Source organism: Catharus ustulatus, chromosome 9, assembly GCF_009819885.2.
Source record: "Catharus ustulatus isolate bCatUst1 chromosome 9, bCatUst1.pri.v2, whole genome shotgun sequence".
In the NCBI taxonomy this organism is placed as follows: Eukaryota; Metazoa; Chordata; class Aves; order Passeriformes; family Turdidae; genus Catharus; species Catharus ustulatus.
Genome location: NC_046229.1, coordinates 19,525,914 through 19,553,082, shown reverse-complemented (window position 1 = coordinate 19,553,082; position 27,169 = coordinate 19,525,914). Strand labels below are relative to the sequence as shown.

Below are 27,169 nucleotides of genomic sequence, written 5' to 3'. Positions count from 1 at the left end.
TGATGGGTGAAAGGTGTTCACAGAGGGCCAGGTGGGGTCACCTGGCCAGGACATTTGGGAGCTCAGGACCCTGCAGTGGTCAGGGTGGTGGATTATTGTTAAGAACAGGTACAGCCTAATCCCCCAGCAAAACAACAGACAGCCATGTGCTCAAGGCCAGTGCCACGGCCCCGGGTTTGTCCGGTTTGTCTCGGGGTTGTGCTGAGTGCTGGCACTGCTTTGCCTTTCTGTGGCTCTGCCTGGGGACACAAGGGGACAGCCAGTGCTCCAGCACTCCTGCTGGGAGCTGGGCAGAGAGTTCTGGGCAGGGATGGCACCCCTGAGCAGTGCTGAGGCTCCATGAGGCTGTGCAATCTCTGGGCAGTGGCTCCTCCCTGCTGGCCCAAAGGATGGGGCTCCATGGCACCAGCAGGGCCCCTGGGCTCTCCACCTTGGATTTGCTCTTGCATATACACAAAGCACAGTGTGGTGTAAGAGGGTTTTCATGGAAGGAAACTGAGAAAACCAGGAAATTATTTTCTATGTTAAATATTTATACTTATATTATTTACACTAATACAATTGTAAAAGTCCAGTGATTCCACCCCACTCCGCCCCCCCCCCCCCCCCCCCCCCCCCTCCTGAAATTTGGTATTTCCTTTAGAATATGAGAGCAGGAACTCACTGGAAATCTCGAGAGAGGAATCTTGGTTAAAGAAACTGCAGCTAAGGACCTCTCTCTTTAGGAGCTTCCAATCTTTCTACTGTTGGATTCCAACTAGCTGCTCTACAAGCTCTCTAAGACTGAGTATGATTTCCAGAGGATATATCCATACAATGTTTTAAGTCCTAAAGTCACAAGACAAAAGCTTTTGGTGCATTAAACAAATCCCTGCAGTTTGCTGGGTGAACTTGCTGCTCAGTGAAAAGCTGGGGACACCAGATTGCCAAGTGGGTGAAGAAAGGTAGAGGGAAATGGTCTGAGCTGAGGAGTCACAATCCAGTACTGTAGCCCTGCTGCACCCTCCCTGCCCAGCACTGTTCTTTCAGGCAGGATTCAAACCTCTGATACCTTAGTTATCCTGCCCAATTACATGAAATGAGATCAGGAAAAAAACCTGTTTACTACAGCATGTTCTAGTTTTCAGATCCAAACAGATTGCTGTACATTGGGTGTGAAACTCCCTAATGTTTTAGCAATTATGCTGGAATGTCTCTGACTGACAGCTCTGAGCAAAGCACTTTCTGAGGTTATGTAAATGCCTAAAAAGAAATCTAACCCCAAATCTGAATTGTGTAGCAGATCTGAGGCCTGTGAATTCTAGGCACTGCCAGATTTTAAAGCCCTGCTGCTGCCTTACATAAATACTCATAAATACTTACAGTAAGTGTCCTAAAAAGATCTTTGGCTGCCCAAGTGAGCTAAAAGAGGTCATTGCAGGGCTGCCCCATCTCTACTGGTCACAAGAATATGCAATTTTGCCCAGGGCTGCTTCAGCAAGAGTTGGGAACCTACCCCCCTTCATATCCAGCTAGAGCTGCACATACCAGGGATCACACCCCAGGGAAAGGAAAGAAGTTATTTTCATTTATGATGCCCAGTAACAGGGCAAAGAGACCTTTCCTTCTGTGTCTGTGCTCTAGCATGATGCCGAAACAATTTTAAAACGTGTTTATATATTCCACCCGGGTGTTGCAGCCCTTGCCATGAATCTCAAAAGTGTATTTGAGATTTATTAGTATTGGGCTGCTTCTGACACAAGGGATGTGGGGGACAAAGAGCAGCAGCTTCTGTGCTATAAGGAAGCACAGAAAAAGCTGTCAGTACACTTGTAATTTCATGCTTCTAAATGTTGTTATCCAAATGCCATTGTACATGCAACTATTCTGTGTGCATTAAATCTGAGGTGCAGAACCTTATCTCATATTAAAAACCTGATAGCAGCATTATAGTCTCTCTAATGTTTTTGTGAGAACTCTTGTTAGCTGTTACTGCCTTGCCCTTTGTATGACTTGGGGCAGAAAACCAAGAGTTTACTGCATTTTAAAAATTTCAGAAAGATGTGCTTAAGTTAATAGAAGTCTTTATTTTCAGGTTTTGAATAGGTATGTAAAAACAAGGGGATTGAATAATGGCAAAGTTGATGTGACACAGCTCACTAAATAATGGTTATGATTAATTTTGTAGAATTGTTCATGAATAACGGGGAGAATGTTTTCTGTATGCGGCAACTTCTAGAACGAGCTGACTCATTATTGCATTTAAGGAGTGGTACCTTGAGTTGTGATCCGATGCCTGTTAAAAATTGCAATTGATTTTTTTTGTTGGAGGGATTGAACCAGGGTCATAAAGGACTGTGACATTTTTCAAACAAAATACCTGTTGTTTCCTTTGCTGCTTATCTCAGGCTAGGTAAGAAATCAGCACTAAATGACAGCATTACCCACTTCTCCTCTCCTGAAGGGAGTAGAGGAGAGGGACAGAATACCTGAGCAAAGGGAAAAGACAGGGGAGGAACAAGGCAGGGAGGAATGACTGAAAATAGCAGAGGAAAAAATGAGGAAAACAAAGAGGAAAAGATGGAGAAAAAAAGCAGAAAGGAAAGCAAAAGGAGATGAGACAAGGGAATGGAGAGTAGGGGGGCTTGGGGGCTCCTGTGCCCCATGGCTGCCCTAATGAGCTGCTGCTGGTCACAGGCACTGGCTGATGCTCATCCACGTTCAGCTGGCCTGAGGTCTACAAGGAGCATGAGTAAGCACCAGCTCCCAGCTAAATCTCAGCAGGTTTACTGTTTACCAAACCGTGACAAAAGATGAAGTCATGTCCTATCTGGCCATACACTGGGCTGTAGGTCTTCTTTCTATTTTATTTATTTTTCTAAGAGGAGAGCTACCTGATGTTTCTTGATACTTTCAAAAAGAAAAAAAAACCTCAGTGATTGTGATTTAGAGGAGTTAAGTATTTAAAATAAAATATACGTTCATATAAGGTGATTTCATATAGAGATTCAGTGATAACCAGATGACTGAAATCCATGCATCCTCATCAAATTCCGAAGATTATTTTGTAAGGTGTTTGTGCACTATCTCTGCCCTCATTGTGCCCTCTTACAATTACAGATGGGGACAGTGAAAACACGTGTTCCATGCAATTACTTGCTGCTGCCTTGTAAAAAGCCAAAGCCCAATAAACTTCAATATAGAGTAACTAATAGCATCCTTGTGAAAGAGCAACCTGAGGAGTTTTGCCCTACTACTGATAGTAAAAGCAGACCTGTCAATGAGATACAGCCTTCATAAAAGGCTAGGTAAAGATAAGATTTGAAAGAGTTTGGCATAGCATTTCCAATCAATTGAGAATTAATTCTGGACTTGGGTTGGCAAGAGTTAAGAGCATATCTTCTGTAAATTTTTATTTTGTGTTTTGGAGAGATCAGTATACTTGTTCTCTGGTAATCAGAAACATCACCTATCCTCACACTAAGAAAGAGATCTGATAAATACTCTGATCACAATTTGTGCTTTGCTTTCTTCATCATCAATGCCATTTTAAAATAATATTTAAGAGGAGGTCCATACGTTCCTCTCTGAGCAGGAATAACACATCAGGTCTGAGCAGGCAGAGTTAGCGCCCTAGACACGGTGCTTTGTACAAACCAAAGAATAAGAAGAATATTCCAGGAAAGCCATAAAGAGAGATGATGCAGTAGCTGTTTCTGGGATGTTAAAAATACTGTTGTGCTTCCAAGTTGCTGCGTGAGCCTGACTGCAGTGTCTGGCTCGGGGTGACTCTGTGGATGGCACTTTCACAGATATCAGCAATGCAGAGTAGTCTCAAGCACGTCCTGGAACTTTAACATGTGATGAGGCCAGAAGGTAGCTTGGTGCAGTGATAATGATTTATTTAATGCAACTAATGTACGTAAAGATGCATCTGAGACAGTGTGAGGTCTGCCAAGAGCACTTTCTTGGACACCACAGTGATCAATCCAGCTGCAGGCTGATGGCTTGAGTACAGGTCTGTGGGATCAAGCTACTCATTTTTAGTGGGTTTGAGCTGTTCTTAAATAAACTTTCATTAGTTAGGGTGGCACCACTAAGTCTACTTCCTACTGAGCAATAGGAAGACAGAAAGAGCATCTACTACAATAATAGTTTAACACAAATTGATTTAATATCTGGAATAATAGGAAGTGTACAGAACTTGGATGAAGGATGAAAGAGGTGTGCAGAAAGAGGTGGAAACACAGGAAGAAAGCCCAGCTGGCTGCAGACAAAGGAGAAATGTGGCTTCTCTGTTTTCTTCTATCAGCTGAAGCACACCATGTTGCACACAGGAGCAGGGAATGCTTGTGGCACGCCTATGAAGCCATTCTTGACTTTGTGACCTGTTTAGTGACAGGTGAACAGCCCGTGGCTGAAGTGGGTGTGCTGCGTTTCACACCCTTGCAATGTCTCACTCCACAACTGGGAGCCACTGCAGGGTCCTGCAGGCTGTGGTTTACTGAATGGTCTGCTAAGGGGCTTAATTGCGGTCTCAAATTCCCAAAGGTTTTTCTAGTCTGTCTAAAATATTTATGCCTGCAACAATTCAGACCTGTTTATGTCTCTTTTTCTGCCTGCTGGGTAAAAAGTAGTTTGGCTTTTACAATGTGTCTGTATACAGGGTTTTAGTAGCTTGGATTGCTTTTATATGTTTATAATGAAAGTAACAGCCCCTTAAAAATTGGATTATTGATCATGGGAAGACAGTAGATATTTTTAATCTTAGAAACAAGACTACAAATAAATCAAATTATATGAAGTATTTTATTTAAAGGCACTTGATTTTATTAAAACTGCTACATCTGATGTTTGCATAAATGGAATAAATCTGTTTCCTCCTATGAGGGTTCAGAGGAAACTATGGTAGGAGTTAGTTGTTCTCACTCAGTAAAGTGCACTGATGTCAGTAAGCCAAAATTAGACTCTTCCCAAATTGCAAAAGAACACTGAAAGATTAAAACGTAAGGATTTGGATGGCTGTAAACTCCCATTTCAGTTGATAAATTATCTGCAGGAGTTGTGATCTTTTTGCATAGATTCACATGGTGGACTGAAAATGTCGGATACCATCACGTGCACCTATACATACGCCCGTGATATGTAGTTGAGCATGTATGTGTATCTCAAACCTAAATGCCTACACATATATTGCACTGTCATGAAGCACCAAAGGCTGCCTTTGGCTCTGCAGTCTGTGCCGTTTCTGTGGATGTCCTGTCCCACCAGTGCCCATAGCAGTCTCTGACTGTCCTGCTTGGAATGTGGCTCTTCCCACCCTAGTGATGAACTGCATCACAAGCACCCTCCCTCTCCTTGTTATGACCAGGTGTCTGAATCTGGGGATTTGTTTGCATGTTCCAACTGTTTGCTATGCCAGATTTGACCACAGAAATGTGAGTCCAGTGGGCTGAGCCTCATGAGGCAGAGCAGAACAGCATTTAGCCTGGAGTTTGCACCTTCCACCATTTCCAGGGGTGAGGCAGAAAACTGATTTCTCCCTAGGAGAAATCAACCAAAGAGGAGCTGTGCATTCAAGCAGGTGGGACTGTGTAAATGCCAATGGTCTTTGTCATTAACCAGCTCCTTTCAAGCTGGCTGAGGAGGTGACGGGATCTGTTGATTAAATCTCATGCCTTCAAAAGGCAGGAACAAAATCACCATTGTCATGTTTTGGCAAAGTAAAATGTTTTTGTTTGCTGGCAAGGGTTTAACTCGCGTGCAGCCGTGCTGCCCTCTTAGGATGTGAAAGAAAAAGGCTTTGCAACTCAAATGCTACCTGCTTCACCAGCCCATCTTACCCCAGTGATGAAGTGTTCCAGCACCAGAAGTCACCTTCTGTGTTCAGCTGAGCTCAACTGGAATTGTGTTCTCTGGCTGTGCTGTTAAGCGGCTCTGAAGATGGTACAGGTGCAGAGCTGTGCTGCTGTATTTCAAGTGCTCATAAAAACTCACTGGACGAATTGAAAAAGGGTGGCTTTTCATTGTAGCAAGTTTGGACTGTATAAGCAACTCCATCATTGTGCTAAGGCAGCAGATGCAGTTTGGAGGAAATGGTTCATGACCTGATGATGCTTTCCAAGAGATTCAACAAGGAAAAAAAGATGCCGGGGGCTCCTCGTGTCAGAGTAACACTGACGGGACAGGCAAGGGAAGCAGAAGTATCAGACAGTGGGAGAGAATGAACAGAAAGGTGTAATGCAAGCAGAAATCCCCTTTGCCATGGTTCAGGAGATGTGGGAGAAAAGGCAATAGCTTCAGGAAAAGCTCTTTCCTGAAGACCAGCAGAGCATGCCAGGAGGGTGCTGCAACCACTGTCTCTGCAGCTAAAGAGAGGAGCAAAGCCACAGTCTGATGGGGTTGGGCTGCAGGGGTCAGATTCAAAATCTGGATTTCACTGAGAGCTGGATCTGATGGGTCCCCAGAACCAGGGAAGGCCCTCGGGCCCTCTCCCCACATGGGGATTCACAAGCAGCTGGGATAGGGCACTGTTGGATGCTGGGGTGGACACTCCCCACAAACATCACATCAAAACTGCTGCTTAGCCAAGAAATGTGGATGGGCTGTTAGCAGAGTGTTTCAGCCCCTGGGCAGCTAGCCCTGGGGATACATGGGCATTGGTGTCCTGAGTGTGAGCTGAGACCTGTGCAGGGCCAGGGCAGAGGACCAGGATGCTCCACAGGGAACAGACGGCGAGGACGGGTAGCTGTGAGTCTTGGCAAAAGCTAAGCTGGTCTTGCATAAAAGCTAAAAGTGTGTCCCTTACCTTGGCTTTGTGACCACTTTGACAGAGGTTCCAGGTGTGGGTCAGAGCTGGCTCCTGGCTGCCCCTGCACAGGGCACTTGCTGGGCAGGAAGGGCGTACAGACATGGAGCCTTCCCCTCTCAGGGCTTGGCTCATGCTGCCATCACTTCGGTGACTCACTGGGAGCCCCTTGGGCAGAGGCGGACACAGCCTCTGCTCCCTGCTGAGCCATTCCTACAGAGGGCAGGGCTGGGCAGCCAGGCTGGGGCCATGGCTGCTCCCTGGAAGGAGGAGAGACAGACCAGAGAGGGGAGGAGTGTGGACTGGGAGAAGGGAGCAGGATAAGCCAACTCCTTGAGGCAGGGGCTGAGGTTGATATGCTGCTGTGGTGAGCTGCATTACCTGACAGGACTTGCCCCATGCTGGGGGTAGATCATCTTTCCTTTGACTCAAGAGGCTTGGGGGTGGGTTTGCTGGCCCATAAACCAGTCACTGCTGTGCTGGATCTTTACATGGCCAGTCATGGGATGTTCTGCTACCCTGTGATCTGCAATTTCTATTTTATAATTTACATGAACTCAGGCTCTTGCTGTCTTTGGGGAATTTCACCTAAGTAAGAGCTGGGCAAATTTACCTTTATTCAAATCATAAGCACAAGCACTTTGGACATAATTTTTTGCTGTATTGCTTAGTATAGGTCCTATTTAAAGAAGTTAATAAGGCTGGCAGCTCAGCTCCATTGACTCTCAGCAGAACACCTCTCATTCCTAAGGTCCCTTTCATCACCACTTATATTAGCACCATTTGGTAGCATCCTGCTTTTCTCTTTAGTATTACCATGCAGTGTGCTTTCTTTTGTAGTACTTACAGCTTGTGAGATAACTCAGTTTGCCTCCCAATGGGGGGAAGGTATCTGTAATCTGTGTTTCGTGTCTTCAGTCTCTTGAAAGGACTAGAAATCCCAAATGCAGTAACTTGTGGGTTTTCTGTCTTAGAGAATTAGGATGTCTTTGCATTACTGAGCAGGCAAACAGTGAGCAGTGCTTGATCAATAAGAGGCATTGCCAGAGGTCTGCTATAGTCTACCACAGCTGACGGTAAGTGTTGCTATAGGCTATGGAACTAGGAATATAAAATGTCAAATGACAGTAATAATTCATGCATCCTGGGACATATAAAACCAACAGCATGTCAATAGCTGTGGCATGCTCTGCAGAAAATATGCAGGATTTAGACGTTGCAGGAGTCTGTTTTATTTTAAACCACACTTTCCTTGGTGAAATATAGACTTTCCCTGTTTGTTAAAAGCATTTATTTTCAGTTTCATGTTGCTACTTTTCTATTAACATTCTAAGTGCCACACAGCTCAAAAGGGGCCTTGAGATTCAAAAAGCAAAATATATGTATTTACTGAAGGAAACTACATAAAATATTTATAAAACAGAGGGTGCAATACTATTTGAGATTCATGGACCATTTCAGCATTCATAAAAGCAAATATGGTTCTCATGTTGGCTTCACCTGGAATCAGACTTTACTAGAGAGGTTACCCAGGAGGGACCTGCCTTAAAATGAAACTTACTGCAATCATTAATTTTACATGGACAATCATTACATTTTACATGGAAAGCAGAATGTCTTGTGATTGCAACAGAACTTCTCCAATATTCATCTTCTTTAAAAATACTTCAGGATAATTAATACTGCTTTTCTTTTATGAAAAGATACAAAGAGGGTGAATTACTGCATCTGGGAGGGCACAGCAGGCATAAGAAAAATATTGTTTGTATCTGATACTTGTTTTCCCTCTGTGCCCCTGCTGCTTGGGAACCTAAAGGTGATGGGTGCTGTTTTACTGGCTAAGGCCCCCACAAAAATTCTTCAGATGAAACTTTAATGAGAGAAGTGTAAAAATATATTTGAGCAGCCCCATTCTTATGCTTTCAGCTGTTTGCTCCTGTGTACTTCAGCTGTGGGTTGTCAGGCTTCAATTTCTCTAAATCTGCATAAAAGTAGTAGAGCAGGACAGAAAAGTTGCATGTCACTCATGATTACATGAATATAGGGCTTAATGTACAGGTAATACTTCAAAAAGAATGTAACATATTAACTGAAAAAAGACAGAAGGAAAAGAATCACTAAGAAATCCACTATGCACTATTTAAATCACCCCCTGTGAGAGGCTGAGGATTCAAACACAGAGTTGTCTGCTCTTCCATGTGACAGCAATCCCTCTGCTTCAGAGATGTAGGTCCTGGCTCTCAGTTGCCTACTTGAGATTTTTTTAAAAGTTGTATATTCACAAAATGTCTTAAATAAAATTTCCATTATTTGAAGACCATAAAGTGATTTTGGTGCAGTGGACTGTTCCTATATAGACGGGCACTAAGAGATATTTTGGCACATCTTGCTGAAGCTAGCTTGAAACAGACATGATTACAATAAATAAAAAGCAAAATTAATCCTGCTAACTGTCTGAGACCTAAGAAAAGGGATGTCTTTGTTCTGATGAGAACATCTTGGCTCGTTCTGCTCCTTTGGCTTGGTTTGGGGAGGATGTATTTTACAGTCCTCCCATGATACTTGGCAAATATAAAGCTGTCACATTGGATCCTGCTTCTCTTTGTATTAAAAGAATGTCTATGGTGTTTATATTATGGGAAAAAAGCGCTATTTCTACTTATTGTATTTTCATTGTCTCTTTTCTTATGATTGTACTGTTTGCCAGCAGCCAAGGGGCCACTTTGATGCTTGCTTTGATGCCATGGTTTATTGTGTTGCACAGTTGAGCCTACGGTTTTCCTTTCAAATTTGAGCTGGCATACTGGGTGAAAAAAAAACCAAACCAAAAATAAAACTTTTCTATAATTATGGTTATCTCATGAAGTCTGCATTTGTTACAGCTGCTGGGGTGTTGGAAGTCAGTGTTTGTAAATACCTATATATTCTGATTTGTTTTCAGCCTCAGAGATGTTTTTGTGTCTGTATTCCTCACCCCTGGCCACTCATGCAAGCAGCCTTGCCTACCTGCACTGCCTCGGGAAGATACCAGCCTGTCACCCAGCTTATCTGCATGGTGCAACTTCACCTTGTTCCCTCCTCTCACTCTGAGGGATTAGCATCCAAAGAAAACCAAATTAGTCTTGTATCCATTCACCCAGGAGAGCGAGTAGCCGAAGGGAGCAGAGCATTGCTGCAGGCAGAGCTGAGTGCAGAGGCTGGCAGGGTGTTCTGGGTGTGCTGCCCAGCTCCACCACTGCTCCAGCTGCTCTCAGAGCTCCCTGGTGACACCCTGGGTCCTGCCGTGGGGAACCAGACTCCTGCACCCACAGGAAGCCCCAGTTGCTGGCTCTGTGCTCCCTGTGGCAGTGCCAGCTAGGATGTGTATAATGCCCACTTGGATGTGCCTGTTGCTTTCCTCCACATGTCTTGTGGCCGTCTGTGAACTGATGAGGAACCGTTCTCTTTCCATTTTGCTGATGGAAAAGGAGAGGCTTTGAGAGGCTGAGTGATTTGTCCAGGATTATGCAGCACATCAATGGGAGAAAAGGGGATCAGACCATTCCACACAGGAGTGCCTTTAACTGTCCCATGGGCTTTCTAGGGAAAGGCATGCAGGTCCCCAAAGAGCCTGCTTCCAGGAGTGTTCCTCCATTATTTCTGTCAGATTATTGCTGTGAACAGTGGAGAAATGCAAAATGTATTATTCATTTCTGCTACTCCTAAAATCAATACCTATCAAAATACAAATACAATTTAAATCAAAGGGCACTTATTGAGTGCAGATCCTACTAATTAGGTATGATTTCCCAACAATTTCTTAAATTATTTATCCAAGGGATGGGTGCAAGGCACTTTATATGTCCCAGAGTGAATATTATAAACATCTTGTCATGATACAGAAAATGTGAAATGTAGTGCAATGCAGTGTGATTTGTAACCTTGATGAACTAATGTAATATCAATATACATCAATCTGTGCAAAAAAAAAATCTGTCTCATCATAACATCTAACAAGATATGTCGAAAGTCAATAACCTTGTGAAATGGACACGTATCAGTGAAGGTTAGAGACTTTGCTGCTAGGAATCAATTAAAAATGTAATACCCGCTTGCAATGGAAATTACTACACCATCACCAAAAAGGAGGTTTACATCATGCATGGACATTTGTCATAAGGGCAGCTCCCTTCAGGCTGGCTGTTGGCTCTGTAAGCAATTCCACTGTAATATATGGCTTCTTTATTTTTTTTCTTATGCTGGTATGGCTTATTTTAGACCCATAATCAGCATGCAAAAAATATTTATGCCATATCCAGTTAAATAAACTTTTTAAACCTGTACAGAAAAGAGCCAATGATTTTGAAGATTTTTGTGTACAAATTAGAAAGCAGCTCTCCTGTAAAATGAAAGATTTACAATTGTTAGTCAATAATGTAGATCAATGTTCTTCAATTTTTAATCATAAGGATTTTTCTCATGCAGCTTCTTTGGATCTTAATTTTCAAACTGATACTACCATCCAGACAGCGGATCTTAAGGTTCCATCACACCAACCAACCGCTGAAAATTCTTGGTCCCATCATACAGATTTGATACCCGCTCACCAAATGCTTTCAAATCAGTGATTTGAAAGAAGAGTTTGAAATATTATACATCAATTTTTGAAAATGATTGGTAAAACATTCACTTCTTACGCATTTTACTTTGCCCTTGTCATCTGATAATAATTTCAGGCTGTAACTTTGAGGCCAAAACTATGGCTTCAAAGACCACTGGTATGTGAGGGGCTGAAGTAAAACTATCAGAGTAATTCAGAGATTATCTTGGTGCTTTCTTCTGCAGCCTTAATGGTGATCAGCTCCCAGGAAAGCCATCAGGAGCCTGAGCAAAGAGCTGTAGGGGTCCAAAGTGCCTGTGTGGCTCAGCTGCTGCAGGCAGCTGCGATTGCACCGCAGCCGCCGCAGTGCTTAAGTGCAATTGTGCAACTGGGGATGCAAGGCAGAGCCATCATTCAGAATTTCATGGCATTTTAAAGCTCAACTCAGAATTTTAATGGCATTTCCACCTTCCTCATTAGCTGCACAATAAGTGTCTTTCAGCCAGTGCTCTGCAAATTCCTTTCTGGTGGTCTGCAAAAGACACGGTTTGAAAGTCAGTGAATGCTGGGTGTGTGGAAATGGATCTTGGACTGATGGGAAGAATAAGGGATTCTGAAAAATCGCTGCAATAAGATAACATGGGATAATAAGGGTAGTAACAAAAAGTTTGAAAAAGCATGCCATGAGTAAATTGGAAATATAGGATAAGTTCAACTTCAGTTATTCAGCTATCCTGCTTGTATTTTTGTTGGCTTTAATTAAAGGAAGTTTGGCAGGTATGAAAAAAGTTCAATCTCAGTGTTTGAATTAGAGTTCCTAGCTGCATCAAGTGAAAACAGGCAATACTGTATTTAATGTTTTGCATTTTCTCATTCCATTTCAATGTGAATGAGCTATCTGCAAGGAATATCAAGCATTGCAGATATTGTTTAGTGATATATTCTTCTTTATCATCATTCCTTTCTTCTGTCTAATGAGTTTCATATGTGCTTAAAAAGTGTGTGATTGTACACATGATTGTATATTAGTGACTGCAAAGGTTACCTAAATTCAGACCATGGACTAATTTTATTTTAAGTGCTGTGTAGAAGCACATCTGTTACAAACAGGTTTGTGAAATGAGTTTTGTGAGTTCAAATCACATAGAGTAATGACCACTTAAGTGAGCTCCCACACACAACTTATTTGCAACAGTACTAACAAATGCATCTCTAAAATGTCACTAGCATTTTGGTGTTCTGAAATAGGCTCATCCTCTGTGTTGCCCTGTAAAATTCAGCTCTCTGTTATTGTGTAGGGGATACTAAAGAAAAGCATGTGTTCTACCTCAAGGAGGATGTGTTATCGACTGTATAACTGTAATCAATAGATATTTTGTGTTTTGCTTGGGTGTCCCTTTGAGAGAAGCATAACTTTTTTTTTTTGAGTTGTGACTAACACTGTTTTCTAGCCATGAAATGTTATATAAGATTATGAATATAATTGAGGTAATAAAACCAAAGCAAACAGTCTAGATTATATCTCTGGATTATATCCATAGGTTAGAAGTGTGTGGTTTTGCTGTATATCACAAGATTTCAGAAGGGTGTAGCTTGGAAATGATCACATGGAAGACACCAGCTGAGGGGCTGCACCTTACCTTTGAGCCTACATCAAAGAGCTCACTTAGCCTTTTTCCACAGCTGTCCTTTGCAAAGATAAAGGTGTGTACAGCCTGCAGGTATCTACAGTGGGCAAACTGAAAGTAAACAAATAGAAATATGTTCATTTGACAAATTTCTACTGTAAATGATTTTGCCTTAAACTGTGGAAGGATCAAAGAGAAGCTTTGCAGAACAGCTTCTCCATCATGGAGCTGGGGTGGCAGAGAATTGCAGCAGTGCTGCCTGGCCTCTGCTGAGGTGCAATCTGTCCTGCACCTGTCCTGTGAGGCAGGAAAGTGCTGTAATATTTAATTTTCAAAGAGAGAGAGAGATAAGACATGGACAGAAACCACGGGACTTGTCTGCACACCAAAGGGACTGCTGCAAAAGCTGAGGGGTTGAAAGAAGCTGGGTGGAGGCCACAGCTAATAACCTAAACCATTAGACCATCCTCACAAAATCTGTGTTGCCAAGTCTGTTGCCACTGAAATCTGAAATCAAACATTAGCAGCCAAGAACATCATGCTAATTAATTGCCTCAGGAGGACACAATTTCCAAGATGTAATGAAAGATGGAATCCAGCTCCCATATGTCCCATTTGATAGCCCAAGAAAACACGCACACATTTTTCAAAGAAACAGTGACAAATGTCCAAGTACTTGTCTCTCAGCTGAATAAAACTAATCACCAGGCCCGGGGATAGAAATGGCTGCTCATCAGCACCCAGCCTGAAAAAGCCAGCCCAGGATATGTCACTGATGAACCATTTTCATTCAGCATGTTGAAGGCAGCTTCAGAAGGTGACAGCTGAGCACCAGAAGACCTCTGTTCTGCCCACAGAATGGCATCACTCCTGCCTTGCATGCAGCTACCTTGTCACAGTGCTGGTTTATTAAAAAAAAAATAATTAGGAACAAAAAAAAGTTAGCATGTCACATTCTTGCAAAATACTGGGGAGAAGACAGAGGGATCAGTGTAGTCACAGATAGGTGCCAGGGTGCCTTGCAGTGCTATAGGCTTGTCCTTGCTTGAACTTGACATTCCTGTAGATGGGATGTTAGTGCCAGAATGACAGTGGCGCACAGCCCCAGGGAACAGTGAGGGCTGGAGAGGCTCGGCCCTCCCGGGAGAGGCAGGGCTGTCTGCTGTGGAAGCAGAGCCCCACTGTGAATGGGAATGTCCTGTCTCTGTGGCTCTAAGGCATATGGAGCTGTTCAGCCAGCTTAAAGACAAAGTTTCTTTTAAATATGCATGAGGATGTCTATGCTGTGTAAATACCCTATGCTGTATCACAGCCTGCCATTTTCCAGGGAGGTGCAGGAGTTATCCCCCTGCTTGGGGAAGCTCCTGCTCCCACTCTGCTTTGCTGGTGTGAGGTGTTTCAGGCCATTCTCAGGTTTGCTTGGATAGAGTTGAATGATCAGCTTGTTGTAGCAGACATGCCATGAGGCATGAACATCTTCTGCTGGCCACAGCAACAGCCCCAGCCTGGCTCCTATGCTCACAGGATGTAGGGAATGTCTTGGTGCCCAGGGAGCAGGCTGGGGGCCCAGGGCAAGCAGGGAAGGAACAGAATAGAGCAGGGCTGTGACAGCATTGGTGTCTGAGCCAGGATTTCCACACAAACATCATTAGTATTTGCTAAGTGATCAACTCTTGTAAACATACAAAATTTTCACCTTCCTCTTTCACCTTTTACGTATGATTCATGGGAAACTTCTAATCTAAAAAGAGTATCTTGACACCCTGCTTAATAAAAATGGGCATGAGGAAAGCAGGTACAAATTTCACATCAAATTTTCACTGTAAATATTGAAGAAAATGGATTTTATTCTGTCTATCCTGAGGAGATTAAAGAGGGAAAAAAAGAAAAGGAAGGTCAAGGTAAGTAATTGTAGCACACCATCTATTGTGTATTTCCTCAAGGTCACTCCTGTTGTACAGAATAATGGCATTTCTGAACTTCAATAACTTCCACCCAGAAAGGCACAGCATTTTGACAGGACTCATTAAATCATTTAAAATCATAAGGGCAATTATGCAGACTGTGTGATAAAGTTAGAGGCGGGGTATTTTTCTGCAATTGGTCTTCAATTTCACTCTAGATTTTAGGTGACATAAAGCTCAAAAGGAGCTCCTAGTGCTACTCTCCCAGAGATGAGATCAACATTTATGAGTACATGTTTTGATGACACAGCTCAGAAAATTGAAGGGATTATTATTATGGAAGGACCAAGGTGATAAGTACTGTGTTATATATGAATAACTGTCAGTCAGACAAGCCAAGAAAGGTCATAATCCATTATATTAATGTCATAAATGTTATCATAAACTGACATCAGAATGGTAAACTGGGATTCTTGCACTTTTTAAAGTGCTGATGTTCATAAATGACACTGTTCTGGAAAGACATGTTGATATTAATTTTTCTTTCAAAATAAAAGACTAAAGATTTTCAGCAAAACAGAAGTAGTATTTTAAATATTTGTTTGGGGTTTTAAATTTTTTTTAAAGAAACTGACTGAATTGTCACAACAGCATCCAAGATACCATGGACAGATGAGAGGGGAAAGACACAATAATTTCTGAATGTTTACTGTCCCCCTTTGCTTTATTTGAACTCTAACACTCACACTTCACTCAGACACCCTCTGGAGCCTCTCCAGCTGAGGATAAGAGAAGCAGGAAGGCAGAGGTGGAAGTTCCTGGCCCAGCTGCTGACCACCCCAAGTGAGAACTGCACCTGTCTGTAATTCACTCCCCTGACATTAATATTTTTCCCAACATCAAATATGAACTGGGGTAGTACTCAGAAATGTATGACAGTGGAAAAAAACAGTGGAAATCATACTTTATGGTTTTTTTGTGTTGCTGAGCATTTTGATACCCACAGAGAGCAGGCAGCTCAATGGATTTTACCAGAGCATGGCTCCTCTGAACTCACCCCAGGCTCCCAGAGGAAGATCAGGGATTCAAATGAGATTTCTTCTTGCTAGCACCACGAAGTGCTCCATCCATTCCTGACCAGTTATGAGCCAGCAGTAAATCACTGTCACTTATGTCAATCTGTTCCCACCACAGGCTCCCAAGGGAGAGTGAGGGAGGTAAACTCTGATCCCATGCAAAACCAAAGCCTTTGCCTCCACACTGACAAATATTGCAAATTCTATCTAACGCTGAAATGTGGGTGTATTGGGGGTGAAACAACTACCTAGTTAACACTGGACCGCTTGTTTCCAGCTTTGGGGGGGAGTGGTATGGTAAACTCCAGAAATGCAAGAGGAATTTAAGGTGAGTTTTTACATCCCGCACAGAAGCCAAAAGAGAAAAGCAGGGTAAGTACTTCTGGAAAGTGCCAAGCTGTATTTACTGACCACATGAGATCAGAGCTATGGTTTTATGTCAGAACTTAGAATTGAACGTGTCCAGCAGCCTCCTGCTGATGTGTGGCTTTGATAACACTGACGTGGGCAGGAGACAGCCACCAGTGAGTCACTGCACCACTTCCTGCAGGAGCTGCCTGTCTACAGCGGGCATCCCATTGCACTGCTGAGCAAGTGTGCCTTGCAAAAATCACCCTAAAAATCTAGTCTGGCTCGTACAGTCTACAAATAAGCCATGTTTGTTCCATGCAGGTAAAATGTTCAGGGTGAAATGAATGTGGGCTAACTTGAATTGTATAAATAACTGCAAATCATTACTTCAAATGAGAGCATAATGTCTGGAACCACAGGCAGGAAAATACATTTACAGACTATCAAATTATCTTGGGATAATAGCGTAATGCTTTTCACTGCTGTACTTTGTGTTCTTATAGCAAAGAATACTACAGCTGGAAAAGGCTCAGAATTTCAAAGAGAAGAGATTTCATAAAGTAGAGTGCTTCCACAGAAGAGACTGCCTTTTCTGTGTTATTTTAGGGGAACATTAAAAACCCCCAGCAAACAAAAAAAGTTATTTTTTATGACCTGGAACTACACAGAATAACATCTGATGATAAACAAAAGCTTTAGACAATTTGTCTATTTTATAATATAACCTGCAAAGTGCTTGCTTGTTCATACGAGCTTACTTATCTCTGTGATTGCAACAAAATGCTTTTGATCAAGTGTGTTTTCAGAACTGGCACAACCAAATCAAGTAGCTAAGCTGCTACAGCAGTTTGCATGCACAAGTGCTGTTTGAATATAGAATTTTTTGAGCACGTTTTTAGAGAAAACAGAGTGCCCTTTGAAATCTTGGACCTAAAGCTATATAAATGCCCTAATGCTGTTTATGATGTCTGTAGAAGTGTATGACACTCAAAGTGCTTTTAGGATGCTCCAAAGTATATCAGAGAGCATTAACCTCAGCACAGCTGGGAATGTCCCCAGACTCACTCATGAATGCATGTTTCTTATATCCTGTATATTAACTATAGCTACATACAAGGCCACACTTAATATAGACTTGCTCATTGAGAATAATCCACAGAGTAAGCCTATTAGGTAAGGTTTAGCATCTACATTTTTCTGCTCACATCTGCTTGCCTGACATATATAATCTGCCTGGATGTCACAGTTTACATCCTATTTCCATTGGATGATAATGAAACTTGATCAGCGTCTTCATCTCCTTCTCTGTCTCTCCAAGAAATATTTCTGCTTGTCAGCTCCCCCTTACCAGGACTCTCTGGTGTGACCCTTAGCCAGTCCATTATTAAAGGGTAGTGCATGCAAGGCTTGAAGGCAACTGTACAATTTATCATCGTGCAAAAATGTGTACAGAGAGCGCTACTTAAAGACAGTAAGGAAATAGAAATTAAAAGTGATATAGTGCAATTTCCTAACCTGAATTTTCTGTAGTTCCTTTTCTCTCACAAAGGTCTGGCATATCACTATTTTAGCAGCAATAAGTCAGTAGTTGCTTTCTGAAGACTTATGTTTGTGCTGAAGTCTTATGAAACTGAACTGTAGGCACCTCAGTAATTTTAGAACAGCTTAGTCTGAGAGGTAAATTAAAATTAGGGAAAATTAGACCATTTCTAATGAGATGGTTGTTACACTGAATAATGATGATTATTGCTTCTGCTTAATAAAACTGTCAGCCAGTGCAAAATATATATTAAGGGAAATTACATTACATTATATTTCGATCAACTCAGAAATTCGGTGTGTTGCTTTTCCAAAAACCATGGAAATAATGAAATGTTAGACAGAGCTTCCTTTTCCAAATAGGATCAAACACGGAGCTTTCAGAAACAGCCCTTTAAAGCCCTGATTTAAAGCCCATTAAATCTAATGTTGTGAAGATTTCTGCTGACTTCTGTGCCATGTAGATCAGGACTTCACTAAAATGAGCAGTGTCCCCCCTGCTGTCTCTACTAAATACCTAGACAACACTGCATGGTGAATGCACACTGAGCTCAATGCTTGCTGGCATACCTGCTTTTCTGTTCTGATTTACCTGGCAAATTAGGAGATGGACTGCATTGGGTGAGACACACTGTTATTCTCAAAGTAAAACAAAGAGAAATATTACCTGTTATTTATCTGAAAATTAAACCCTGCTGTAGAAACCTTGGTGGTGAAGCCCCAGGCATTAGAGGTGAGGGACCTCCCCAGAAGCCTGTGCAGAGACATGAATGACCAGGAAAGTGTTCAGCATCTTTTTGTTTAAAAATCAAACCCTACCTTCAGGAAGAGCTGCTGTCCTGAGGAATGAGAGCTGGGGTGGCTCTCTCTTCTATGCTGGGAGTTTACATGACAGTAAAATGCCAAATGAGCAAAAAGAAGGGAGGTGGGAAGTGAAGAGTGCATTCCTGCTACCACCCCTTCTCTCTGTAGGCTTCAATCTAAAAGGATATGTTTTTGTGGAATAATTTTATATAAACCAAGCCACATTTTTCTTACAGAAAAGTGTTTATTGCATCTGCAGTAGCAGTGAATTTTGCAAATTCCGAGAGAGATTAAATAAGCAGCAAAAACTTCATGACTCAATACACACCTATGCCAACTGAGCCAGTGAACCAGGGCACAGAGGTGAGTGAGTCTTTCTGTGGTGCATGTTAAAACCTCGAGAAACAGAGATTTACCATATAATTTCATTTTTTGAGAGCACTATTCCTCATGCAAAGAGCAATGTATTATCTTAAACGAGGATGATAATGTGATTAATAAGTCACAGCACATGTGTTTCTCAGGTTTTCATCATGCTTTGAAACGTTTACTAATCAACAAGATTTCACTTTTTATGAAGCCCATTTTGTAGAGTTCCATAAAACAGGTTCAACAGTCACAATTTCATTAGCATTATATGGTTGCCATGGTAATGTGGTACCAATTCAATTGATGGGCTTTTCATCCTGGGCTTATAGAATTGCTCTTCCTGTCAAAAATACATCTATATAGAAACAGCAAACAGACCTTACCACTGGAGTACAAGCACAAATATCACATGCTAATTTGGCTAGGAATGTATCATGTTACTGGCAGCAGACCCAAAAATCATCAGAGACATGGTAGAAGTTACTAAGCACTATACATGGCAAAGTCACACTTCAAAATTAGGAAAGTTACATTATTTGCTGCAGTATCTGAATGTGTTATTGCAAAAGCACTTGGCTCTATTGTGATCATTCTCTGAAATCCTCTTAGGAGGGCACAGTGCAACTGGGAATATTGGAGGACACAAAAGCAGTAACACACTAAAGAATAAAATGTGAGCTGCAGGTGTGTTGGTCCTCCTCCCGTTCACTTGTTCTGCAGCTTGTTCTGGGCTAATTGCTGCCAAATGCAACACCTTGATTCTCTGGTCTGTAAAACTGGGATAATGCCCCCTCTGCCCCTGTGCAGAGTACCTGGTGTATACCAAACAGGGAGTGATGGCTGGTACTGCTAAACACTGTCGTTAAGTAAAGTAGAAATGCTTTTAACAGCTCTGGGAAAATGCACTGCACAGATCTACAATCTGAGAAATGTCACTGGGAGGATCTGGACTCACCCAGGGAAATGCAGAAGAGATGACACACTGAGCAGGTAACAGCACTTATGAACTTATGGAGGAAGAATATTCACATCATTAAAAAATCATGACAGTTCATAGTTTTAAAAAAATAAATATTGTAGGCTTCATCTGAGCAAGGAATACAATGTAAGCAGCAATACAATATAAGGCAACAGCAGGGTAGCTTGTTTATATGTTAAAACACTTTCTTGTGTATTTGCACTGTTTTTTATGATTGTTTCCTATTTAGGTAGGAAAAATCTTTTACCATCCTAACACATACTGTTCAGTCTATCATTTCTTAGTTTAATCGTGTTGTGTCTTTTGAAGCAGCAAGGGTAAATTACAGACAGGATAGTATTCAGTATAATCAAAGATGTGTTCCACTTTACATGATAAGTTTTGTCTGATTTACAAAAGCAGTATCTTCTCCAGCTGAGTGAGGAAAGTGAGGCCTTAACTTGCACATAAAAAAAAAAACAACAGAAAAGAGGCTTTTCTTCCATTAGGAACTTATTGTTCACACACAAAAAGATAACTGTTGTTACCAGTATTATCTATTTATGTTTTTTTACCATGATATAGCCACAGAACCGAACTGAGACCAGGACCTACTTGGCTAAGCACAGTAAAACCACACAGAGTGCTGCAGTCTCTCCATCAGACAATTGATAAGCCACAAGAGAGGCCAGAGAAACAAAGAGAGAGGGAGAGGCAGCTTAAGTAACTAACTCTCTAGGTCAGAGAAGAAGTCAGTGGCAGAAGCAGCACAGGTCTCCAGTCCCTGTACCCTCCATTGGGATGCTAGTCCTGGATGTATTTGGAGATATCCTCCACCCCATTGTGAGGATTCACACTCTAACTCGTACACAGAGCCATGCTTTACCCCCTAATTTCAAGGGCTGCATCTGTGTTGCTGAGCAGGGGCAGCCTGAGGCAAAGCTTGAAGTCAGCTGTGGAGCCCACCCCTATTACCTATTAAAACACCTTCAGGCTGCCTCCAGGGCAACCCTGTTAATCCTCTCAGGGACAAAGGCTCAGGAATACCCTGTGTTTTTTTGAGCATGTTCAAGGGCACCAGGGTCAAGGTACCTGCCAGAGAAATATTAATGGGTTTCAATACCACAACTGAAGCAATAAGGGATCAGGCTTTCTTCCTTGGGAGTAGGGACTTCCAAATCCAAGCCTGAACAGATGGAGGGAGGGGGGAAAAAAGAGGAGATTTTGGTCACAAGAGCAAGAAGCCAGTTTACATCAGAATCTGAAAGCTTTGATCCTGAAGCAATATGACGTTTTTGATTAGGAAAGCATTGGCTTGGAGTTTTTCTTGCTTTCTTCTCTCTGTCTCTCAAAAATTCGTATAAAGTAAACCCATTAAACTCTCAGTGAAGAGACATTAATCTTCTGGTTGGTAAATATTTCCTTGTGCTGTGTGGTGCCTGCTGACTTTACTGCTGTTGCAGCCTTTTAAAATTCTTCTCATTTGATTTTAACTTTAATATTATTTTTTTTTTTTTATTAAGGAATCCAAAGGGAGTTTATAATAATCCCAATTTAACTTTTTAATAAAAACTGCAAATAATGGGCTAGCATATGATTTGATCTCATATACATATCTGATAAAAATTCTGATCTGTTGTAAAATTTGTTAGCTGGGAGTCTGTTGTCATCATATTAATGAATATAAAAGCTGGCAGCTTCAAAATGGCAATATTACAGTAAGCCTCCTTTTTTTTTTTTTATAATGGTTTTGCATTGTGCATTCAGTATTGATGAAGATTAAGATTTAGCATGCAGAAGTAATATCCATTATGATGGGATTGTCCACAGTGAATTGAGTAGGACATTTGCTTAATTAAAAGTATTTATCTTAGATGATTTAGGACATATGTCCTACTACGGGACTGATGATATAAATTAGTTTCTTATAATCAGTTTGCCACTGATGACTCCTTATACTAAGTAGAAGAAGAAAAAGGTAAGAGAAGAGTCAAAGGAAAATAATATATACCATTGCCTGAGAATTTAAAAGAACTTTAAAAATAATGATTAATTAACTATGCCATGAGCAGGAAATACACATACAGTAGTTTCACGAATATAAGCCGCACGGATTATAAGCCGCACCCCCGGTGCCTCGACAATGTTGCTGTCTTTGTCAATAGATAAGCCGCACCCCGAATATTAGCCGCACTTTCGTTCGTCGCGAGAATCCGTGCGCAGCTTTCACAAATTGGCCAATTAGTAACAGGATCGCGGCATAGCGGGCTTTACTGGCTCGGGGCGGGGCCAGGAAGGCTCGGCCCGCTCATGGTTGCCGACGGGGCCGGGTGGCCCAGCTCAGCGCCACGGCTCGGCGGGGCTGGCCGGGTGGTGCTGCCGCCGCCGCCGGGCTCGCTGGCCCCCCTCTCCCGTCAGCACCACCCCGCTGCCGCGTTCGCTCGCCCGGCTGGCAGGGCTGCCGCCGCCGGGCTCGCCGCCCGCCCCGCTGCCGCTTTCGCTCGCCCCGCGCCGCGCCTCGCGAGCGCCGCGCCCGCCCCGCGCCGCGCCCGCCCCGCGGCGCTTTCGCGGCTCGCGGTTCGCGGCTCGCGGCTCGCGGCGGCGCTTTCGCGGCTCGCGGTTCGCGGCTCGCGGTTCGCGGCTCGCGGCTCGCGGCTCGCGGTTCGCGGCTCGCGGCTCGCGGCTCGCGGCTCGCGGCTCGCGGTTCGCGGCTCGCGGCAGCGCTTTCGCGGCTCGCGGCTCGCGGTTCGCGGCTCGCGGCTCGCGGTTCGCGGCTCGCGGTTCGCGGCTCGCGGCTCGCGGTTCGCGGCTCGCGGCGGCGCTTTCGCGGCTCGCGGTTCGCGGCTCGCGGCGGCGCTTTCGCTCGCCGGGCGGCGCTTTCGCGAGCGCCGCTTTCGCTCGCCCCGCCGGCAGGGCTGCCGCCGCCGCCACCACGCTCGCCGGCCGCCCCCTCCCGTCTGCACCGCAGCCGCGTTTCCTCGCCCTGGCCGGCACTGCAGGCCCCCGCACCGCCGGGCTCCCCCACGCTGCTGGCCCCGATTATGCTGGGCTTCCCCCGCTGCCAGGCAGCCCCACCCGCCGGCCTTCCTGCTTCTGCCATGCTCCCCTGCACTGCTAGCCCCAGTTGTCCCGGGCTCCCCCGCCCTGCTGGCTCAGGCTCTGCCGCCCTCCCTGCCCCGCCCTGCTGGCTCAGGCTCTGCTGCCCTCCCTGCCCCGCACTGCTGGCCCCGCCTCTGCCAGGCTTTCCCATCTCTGCCGGGGCCGGCCGGGCTCCAGCTTGGCTTGGGGCTGCCGCGGGCTCTCACTTCCGTGTTGGCAGCTTTTAGAATTTTGTTAATAGATTAGCCGCCCCGGAATATTAGCCGCACTTCCGGGTTTCCACCAAAATTTTGGTCAAATTGGTGCGGCTTGTATTCGTGAAATTACTGTAATCACACCCCTAATGCAGAGACCTAATAGAACCCTAAAAGGCTGCACTCCAAGCAGAAAGTTTGGAGATGAAAACACGAACACATACCCAGATTGCCACTCCTGCCTCCTGTACCTGTGCCACAGAGGCACCGGTGTTTGGAGGGCAGAGCTTGGGATAAGAGAGGTGGCACAGAGCCCTGTGACATGGGGAGGGTGTCCTGCAGGGGCTGCACACAGCGTTTCCCTGGCTTTGGGAGGCTGGGAGCTGAACTGCTGGGGCTGGCAAAGCGGGGCAGAATGGAGAGCAGGACCAGAACACCAGGGAGGGCAGGTGATCTGCCCCTCAGGGTGGTTTTAGATGTGTTTATAAAGACATACTGGCTGGTTTAATCTCTTATGCAAATATGCTTTTAAGGGAGAACCCCAATGAATGGAATGTTTCAACCTCTCTCAATTTTACAGCCCTGCAGCCTAAATTTCCCGGACTAGTCCACCTTGCTCCCTTCCTTCCTTGCCAAATGACTCATGGAAAGCTGTCTATGGAGACAATCTAACATCAGCATCTTTCTGGAGGTGCAGCTACAAGGTAGGGCCACATCTAACTCCCTTGAACCATCCCATCAGCTCAGGTGTGCTGCTGACATGAAAAGTTCGTGACTCCCACTGCATAGACTTGTCTGCTTCCTGGAAACCCTGCAAAGCTGCCCCTGAGACAACTGGGTCTTCCATCAGCCAGACACACAGATCACTCACTAAATAGTTTTGGCTGAGGTTGTTGGACAAAAACTTCATAGATAGAGCCAAGAGGAAAGGCAAGAAGTATTTATCTTCTTAGTGCCACAAGTTGTTTTTTCATTATTTCTTCTTTTCTCCTTTTTACACTCCAGCCATTTTTTTTCTTTCTACATAGGCTGATAGGAAGAAATGCTGTGGCTTACTCCAGTCATTTAATTTAAGTATTTTGTTTTAATTTTAATGATGAGCATTCAAATAGCAAATTACATTTGTTGATATATGTTACACTTCTGAAACACTAAAAAAAATATCTGACCTATTCTTGCTAATGCCTAGATGACATTTTAGGAACAGGAACCACCCTGGTGCAGGATGGGACCTGTCAGTGGAGTGCATGGCTGTGAATCTGGTTTTGATCTGTCCCTGTAATTTTCCAGGTGAGCCTTGGACTCTGCCTGCAGTCTGTGCTTCCAGACGACAGCCCCACGGTGGCAGATGGAGGGACATGCCAGGCACTGCTCCCAGAGCTGCCACACGCCATGGGACCCCCAGCTGCTGGATCCTGACCCAGCTGACTGCTGCTGGAGATGTGTTGGGGCTGGTTTGGCCCTGCTTGCTGCTGCCAGCCTGCCTCATTGTTCTGAGTTATGCCCCAGCCCGCTCCTGTCCTGTTGTGCTGGGGCCTCGGGGCTGTGTTGAGTTTTCAATTATCACAATATACAGTGCAGATGCTATGCAAACCAGCCAGTGAGGCTGAGCACGCTGAACTCAGTAGAAACACAGCTAAATAAAAGTACTGCTATAATACCAGGAGGCTGATTGGAACCACAAGATACCAGTGCCATATCCTGTGGCTTTTATGTTGGTAGACGTAGAGTTCAGCCATTAGAGTCTAGCTATCCAACAGATAACAGCTACAGGAAACGGATCTGGGCATCTTCACTTGTAACTGATGCACACTTGCCAATAAATGCAGAACCTGGTAAACTGCAGAAGGATTAAAACATTTGAGACACCTACAAATATATTATGGGGTAGCACCTAACTGTGAGCAACTTAAACTCCCTGAACACAAAGCATATTTAAAGTGGTACATCAAGAGAGCTCTGTGTGTGGTTACTTGTCAACTCCAAATTGAGGCAAAGAAATAAACAGCAAGTGTAGGTCTCAACTTCTCTATTTGTACATGCAGTAACAAACCCAGGTGATAATGATATTGTGATATCTATGTGGGGGGTAAAAGACTATGACAAAAGAGGAAGAAATAAGCAAAAAATACAATAATGTCAATTTTTCCTGTTACTAACTGCTAGAAAAGCTCAACAGCTGGAATTTTAAAATGTTTTATGTAGACAAATGTAAAGAGAACAACACGTTAAATGTGTTTTTTCCAAAGAAAAATGAAATAATCATACAGAGAAAATTATTATATTTAGTACGCTCAGGGCAAATTCTAGTTTAGGACTGTGAAATAATTTGAAATTTCAAATTGAAATTTGAAAATATTAATGATTTAGCCTCACAGCTAGTTTTCAGGGAGATAATAACAATAATTATTACTATAAAATAGTATTAATATCATTCTTGTTCAGAAGAATGGACTATTGATGCATAGAGAATTCTGTATTTGTCCAAAGTCATTTAGTAATGTCCAAAGTGTTTTAGTAATGTAACCATCCTTCTCAAGAACTACTATATATTAGGATTATCCTTTCCCAAATACTCTTTGATATACTCTTCAGTTCATCAGTTCTAAAAAACCAACCAACCAAGCTTCCTTGTGAGACAGTGCCAGTGAATATCTCCATTTGCATGTGAATTCTCAAGCAGCAACAGTCCTGCCTAAAAAAATAGAAAAGACGCAGCAGAAGAAGAGGAATCATGAAAATCAGTACAAAATCTGTCAAGGCCCCATCTGCAACTGGGTATCAGAATATCACTAAGAAGCTCTGAGGAAAACAGTTCATTCCAAGTCTAACACAGTGCATTTTGGTAGATGAAATTAATTCAAGCAGGGAGAAATGAGAGCACATAACACGAAAACTCTGTTCCTCCACTGAGGATCAGGGAAGCATCACTGTGTGTAGTCTTGGTTTTGGTACACAAAGCCATGCTTAAACACTAAAATAATCAGTGTGCTCATGTCTTGTTATGATAACCAGATGCTCCTCTGAGGAGTGCCAGGGAATGAGGGACCTCTGTTCCTGACATGAGGACTTAGATTACCTATGATTGCAAAAAGCAAGATTTACAGCCAGCTACCTGAAGTAGTATGGAAATAAAATTACAGTCTCCACCCTGGCCTTGAAAAATCCCTCTACAAGCATGCTTATTTCCTTCTGAATGGGAATATATAAAGGCTGGGGACACTTATTTGTAAGCTATTTTTATATCTCCTCTTCAGGATCTGAATCTTGCATATTAATGAACTACAGGAAACAGGAAAACCAAACACTAACACCATTCTAATGCAGCACACTATTTTTCTTTCCCTTTTTTAAACTGTTAGAGTATGCAAATGTTCAGTTAACTGGTCCTCATGTTTTCTCTTTATTGAATTGCTTTCACTATGGCAAATAAATATTCATAAAGAAATGTGGACAATAAATCATTTCAAATAGTTCAAAGCCATTTTCTTTCTAGACTGCATATATTTTCAGCTGTAACTCGCCTTTAATATTTCATTCAAAAGACAGACTTGTAGAAGGACAATAGAGATAATGTGTCAAGTAGTAATTAAAACAGGGAGTAATGATTAAAACCATTTTGATCTACATTGTGCTCTGCCAGATTCATAATCTCCTGTGTTTGTCAGGATGACTTTCTACTTGCTTTATACAGGAACTCAAAATAAAGCTCTGTTTGAAGACACCGCAGAAAACTAAACATTTCAACCCTGAGCTTGTGGGGTCCAGACCTCTTCCCAGCCCTGGGATTTAGGAAAGTCTCCTGTACCATCCTAGCAAGACAAACTCAATCAGGAACTGTCTTTCCTGCTAATACTGTGACTTCTCTGGAAAGCAGATCC

General features: G+C 43.2%; 1 long non-coding RNA gene across 4 annotated transcripts in view; it reads left to right on the top strand.

Moving 5' to 3' along the window:
- LOC116999899 overlaps positions 1-26,915 on the top strand; it is a 46,192-nt gene extending 19,277 nt beyond the window's left edge. For 3 of the 4 annotated variants that reach the window (XR_004418640.2, XR_004418642.2, XR_004418641.2), the window contains exons 4-5: positions 23,869-23,992; positions 24,579-26,915. This is a non-coding gene — a long non-coding RNA (uncharacterized LOC116999899). Of the gene's footprint in view, positions 1-610; positions 20,028-23,868; positions 23,993-24,578 lie in introns of those variants that run through there. The other variant, XR_004418639.2, reaches the window with a different exon arrangement.
- Positions 26,916-27,169: the final 254 nt, after the last annotated feature.